Below are 6,116 nucleotides of genomic sequence, written 5' to 3'. Positions count from 1 at the left end.
ATGGAAAAGTGGTAAAAAAATATGGTTTTGTCTCCACCAAGGCTTGAACCCACGTCCTCATCGTCACCACACAAAACAAAGCCAACTGAGCTACACGCTCAGTGTGACTAAAGAGGGGTCTTGTTTGGTTATATGTGAAACAAGCGTGATCAATGGAAAAAAAATAACAAAAGGTCTGAGGGGGGGATCGAACCCCAGACCTTGTGGTAAGAGAGAGTGGAAGCGCATGTGACCAAGTGAGCTAAACGATGTATTCGTTTATAACACACTTCCAATTAATTATATTTTAAATTCGCCCCTGAGAATTCAAAAATGGCTCCACCCACCATCTTCGCCTTAAACCTCAAGCTCCACCATTTTCAAAATTCCAACTCTCTCATTTCTCAACCAAATCAGATGATGTAAACATCAAACTTAATCCATTTTCTCTCACGAACTCAAATATATAACTATCACAAACTATAATTGGCTATAGCTACTGAATTACTTAAAATACGTGAAGAACCCTAAAAATTGAAAATTAAATGACTATACTGAAAGATAAACAGATGATGATAGAGGGTTTTTAATCCTCTGATGATGCTGAATGAAATGGTATCGAGTTTTAACGAAAAGAGGGCACAAATTAAAGAGGTGGAGTTCAGAAACTTACTTTGAAAATGAAGGTCGTGTGAATGGTGGAGAGCTTCTGGCTTTGAATGAATGATTGCAAAAGCTTCCTGGGACCTTGTTGATTCTATCTAGGCACTTAGATTGCTTTGAAAACCTCTGAAATGATCTACTCGACCCCTCTTACTTGAGCTTCAAGTAGGAATTGAAGATGATGATTCTGTACTTACAGATGAGCTACGACCATCTGGATAGCTTCCCTACACCCTTAGGAACATGTATGAATGCTTGAATTTGTTTGACACCTCCTAAATTGATCTACAGGCCTCCAACTGACTTTGCTCCAAAGTGAAAGTGAAGATGGCGTTCTTGCACTTACAGAAGTGATCCAGGTGCTTGGATCACCTCTAATGAACCTCCTTGAGATGTTAGAAGGCTTACTTTCAAAAGAAGAGCTCTAGTTTGAAGAATTCGATTCTTCTTGCCAAAGAACTTTTGAAAACCATAAGCATGAGGGAGAGAAGGAGAAAGCAAGAATTAGAGTTTCTTTGGTGTGCTTATTACTGAGGAATGCACTTGTATTTATATGCAAAGAGCTCAGTACGAATTGGAGGTGTGAGCTTGCTTAGTGAGGGAGTTTTGGTTTCTTGGCCATGAAGAAATTCAAAGAATCTTCAAAATGCAATGATGGCCAAACCGAGCTAGCTCCCTATCCATTGATCTTATCTGATCTTGGGGAACATTTCTGATGCAGAGGAGTGTTCCAATTGGTTGGTGAGAAGATTCCTTTGATGATTCATCCATTTGCCATAAATTCTCAAAATGCAATCATTACATAATCACATGTTCTTGTTTTGGGAATATTCTTCAATCCTTATGCAATGATGAAAATGAATGCATGGCATCTTCACTTATGTGTTACAAGTCGTGTAGCATCAATTAGTGGAGTCAATTGCACAAATTTGCAAAGTTCCAAATTGTACATTACCTATAATTTTACTTCATGAGGCCAACTTTGATCAAACATAACTCTTAGCTCAAAATGAATTTGGAGAAGGTTGAGCATAATTTGGAAATCCCTTAACATGTACTTCAATTCATTAGTTTGGAGTATCTTCAAAATCATTTGGGAAATTTGTGAAAAATGGGTCTGAAGTTGGAAGAAAACTAGGTTAAAAACACTTAAAAAATCTTCTAAGTTTTTATGACCTATAACTTCCAAAGCTCAAATCTCTTAAATGATTGATCTCTTGAAAAAAATTTCAATGTAAGAAGTTGTTTTATTTCATGAGATCTACAACTTTCATGTTGGAAGTTTTTTGAGTTGTGTAGGTGAAATTTTGAGATCCATGAACTAGGTCAAAAAGCACTTAGTTTAACTTTTTGTTGACTTTTTGATCCTTGATGAATTTTCTCGATTTTCTTTGGTCAAATGAATTTAATAATCATATATTTATGATATTTATCCTTAAAAGTTAAGGTTTGACCAAAAATCCTAAAAGTCAAAGGTGATCTTGTATAGTTGACTTTTTCCAAATGAAGTGAAATCTTGGACTTTTGTGTTGAATCAAGCTAGGGCAAAAGGAAGCTTCGATTTCGTTTTCAATATTCCATGCGTTTTAAGCCAAACTAATTACACTAATGAGACTAAGGCACCTTAAATATGAGATCTGGGTGGCCTTTGTTGTCGTTCATGTCTTTTTACGCAGGTTCTACAGTGCAGCCATGGAAGGTAACGGACATATGGGAAATTCCGCAGGAAAACTCATGGGAATTTCCACAGGAAATTCCGCAGTACCGCATGTAGAAGACAATGAATAGTACCTAGGGACATTGACCATCACGCATGGCACAATGCATCGCTCCTATTCGTTGTTCAATTTTCACCCTCTCTCTCCGCGTGCGTGTCAAAGCGCTATTGGCTAGTCAAAAGTCACCATCTATCTCTCTCTCCTCTGATTGGCCGTGCGTGCACACAGGGACCCACCTTTTTGACTTTTACTTTTCAATTTCCATTAGCCTTTATCTTTCATATATATTTTATTAAAGTTGGATTATAATTGAATGACAATCACAACACAATTGGCAGCGAAGTCTTTGGGGATTGCAAAGGACCCAGGTTCGAGCCTGGGCAAAGACAAGTTTTTTTAGCATTTACAAACTGAGCGAATCCGGTATACGCTACCCATATCAGACTACGATGCACCCTCACAGATAACCATTGGATCACAACGAATGCGTATCCAACGTCCTAGGAGCACGCATCCACACCATGCACCCTCATGGACACACCACACTGGATCCAGCGCCCCATAGCCAGGTTTTATCTTTTCTTTTTACTTTTTCTTTTCCAGACTTTTTTCTTCTTGTTATTTATCCCTTTTATTTTGTTTTTTTTTTTTACATTAAACTTTTTTTTTAGTTATTTAAGTAAACCTAGCTTTTTAGGATTAATATGATTATAATTAATTAATTAGTTTTAGGTTTGATATTAACTCAATTGGTTTAGGTTAATTTTAATTTAATTAGTTTAAATAATTAAACCTTATAGTTTTAACAAGTCTTGAATTAGTTAATTATTTTAATAATTAGGGTAATTAGTTATCAATTTTAGGTTTAGTAATTTTTAATTAATTAGGTTAAATAATTTAATAAATAATTTTAGGCTTAGCCTTTAAATTTCACAAATCGTAGATAACTGAGGGAAACCTTTATGTAGATAGCTCTCGTTAACTGTAGGCCAATATCAACAATGCAAGAGTTGTCTATTAACTATAAGTTTTTACCCTTAGGTTTTGAACTTTGGGTTTGTCAAGGTTTTTTTGGCCATAAGGTTTTAATCATTGTTTTTTTTACTATATTCTATTCGCCCTTTCATATTCTCCTTGCTTTTATTTTCGCGCCCAATTCTTTCCCTTTCTCTTCCTCATTTTTCAGGGTTGGCCAAAATTCTTCAGCCATGCGCCATCAATAAAAAAGTTTTCAGGGTGAATCGAAGGTTCGAGGAAATCAAGGCTCAAGGAAAATTAAATTAATTATTTACCATTTTTTTTATTATTTAATTTTATGTTTTATTTTTCCCCCATCCCCGCAGGTGTTTATTGTAATAGCGTAGGACATTTTACTTTCCGTCTTTTAATTTTCGCACGATTATTTATTGCGTGGTTAATAAAATAGGGAGTGGCAAGAATAGTAACTGGACGTAGCTCATTAACGCAAGATAAATGCTCGAATCTAACTCACGTGATTGCTACACACACACACCTCTAGGGTAACGCCCTCTGGTTGCCTGTTGCTTTCGATTTCGATCAAATAGTCGAGTCCCTCGAATATAGGGATACCTTAGTTTGCTGCCTACGAATTCAAATCATCATAGTCCCTTGGAATAAAAGATCATAGTCCCTTTGAGTCGCCTACGAATAAAATGATCTCGTCCCTCGATGTTGCCTCGATGAATGATGATAGTCCCTACGAATGCTAAGGTATCCTTACTGTTGCCTAAATGACTATTATATCCTTCCCCGAGACTACATGCCCTCTTTATGGAAAGGGACAGTCTTGTGGTGAACGATTATTCTCGATGACCCTTCGATGACCCGCACATCCAATTGAAAGACTTACTGCCCTCTCATGGTATGGATAGATCCTTTCGCCCGAAAGACTTAAAGAACAAGAAAGATAACTTAGGGTAGGTAGTTCTTAATTGCTTGCTCAATTCAAACAAATTCAAATGCTTTTCACACCTCCTTTTCAAAACGATTTCAAACAAGGCTACAATTATTTACAAGCTAAAGTCCTAAAAACGAATCTTTTCCTATTCACACACTACTTTTTTCAAACGTTTCAAAACAATTCAAAAGTGAGCCAAGCAATTAAGAGCCCGTAGATAACTATGGATGCAAAGGGTGCCTTAAAAACCTTCCCTTTGTATAACTTACCCCCCGAACTCAAAATCTTTCAAAGGTCTTTCCTGTTCTTTTTGCCTTTCCAAATGGATAAAATAAAAGTCGGTGGCGACTCATGCTATCCGCAACATTTCAAAAAGTCAGTTCACCGTATTACAGAATTGGCGACTCTGCTGGGGACGCTTTCGAATAAAAGAGGGGTTACCTTAGAGCTAGGATCACTTTAAATTTGTTTGACTTGTTTGCTTTATCTTTAAAGGCTGTTTTGGGTATTCTACCGTGTGAAAGATCCTACACCCGGATCTAGTGTACCTTAGGTATGTGGCATTCGACCAGGGAGGCTGTACGACATGTATCGCTATGGTTGAACTGGTGGCCACCGTTAGTGCGACGCTTTGGTTTGTCCTGATGGCCCTTGAATCTGATCGAGGAGACGTTTGGCTACCGCGTGGTGTCATAAGCACTAATTCGCCCTTAGAACCCTAGTTGAACTTGACTTTGGCCTATAGGAAGTAGCGAGATGGCTGGCTTTGGATTCCTGACTGAAGCTGGTTGATACTCGAAGCTACACTCATTGAGATTGGACTCAAGGGATGCTTTTGGCTGGCCGATTGTGCGCTATGTTGAGACAATGCCCACGAGAATGATCAGGGATATGAGCACCGTAGAACCCGGTTACTATTCTAGGACAGGTTGAACCAACTAAACTTCAGTGGGGAGGGTACTTACCTACGAACTTCAAGCAAGCCTCTAAGCCTAAGGGCACTTGTGTGACTTGTTTGTGTTTGCTACTAACCTTTGTTTCCTTGCAGGTTTTTGTTAAAGTACTTGTTTGCCCTCACTATTCCATGCTGGGCCTAATGAGCTGCATTCACATAACATACTAACTTTTGTTTCCTTGCAGGTTTCGTTGAAAGGACTTGTTTGTCCTTACTATCTCACGCTATGCCTAATGAATTGCATTCGCATAACATTCATGACATCATAAGCATAACATGATTTAACTAACCCTTCCAAGGATCTTAGGGATTTAGGGCGCACTATTTCAGGTACACCTATCAAGGACCGATTTCCTATCAAGGGGCAAGAGGATTTATTTTCCTCTAGCCATGTGCTTTCAAATTCAAAAGTACAAGTACCCCGAATCAGAGGCGATGACCCACTCGATATGGTGAGCTTGATTCTCGAAAAAGGACGTTCAAAGACAAAATTCAGATTTCTTCAGACAAAGACGCGACCAAATCATTTTCTAATGTTGCTAACTAAATTCCTAAAGATCCTTGAAAACATTGCATTTGCATCCATAACAGGTTTCTCGCAATAGGTATCTCATCCTCTCTTGTTGTTTACTTCAGCATAAGTGGATTTCGAGAAATCAGTCAAACACCTCTAGGCTCGGAATACCCGATCCCAGACTTTGATTCTGAACTCACCCAAGGGGCAAAAAGAATTGAAGGCACTCCTATTCTTGGGGTACAATTACAATGTGAGATGCGCTTATTACTCGAACAATCCGGGTTATGGTGTAAAGCATGGTAGACCGTTGAAGCGTGCGATTAAAGATTTAATCATGACACTCAAATCAGAAAAGATCACGACAAC

Source organism: Vicia villosa, unplaced genomic scaffold (assembly GCF_029867415.1).
Source record: "Vicia villosa cultivar HV-30 ecotype Madison, WI unplaced genomic scaffold, Vvil1.0 ctg.001920F_1_1, whole genome shotgun sequence".
NCBI lineage: Eukaryota > Viridiplantae > Streptophyta > Magnoliopsida > Fabales > Fabaceae > Vicia > Vicia villosa.
This window is presented reverse-complemented; position numbering follows the sequence as displayed.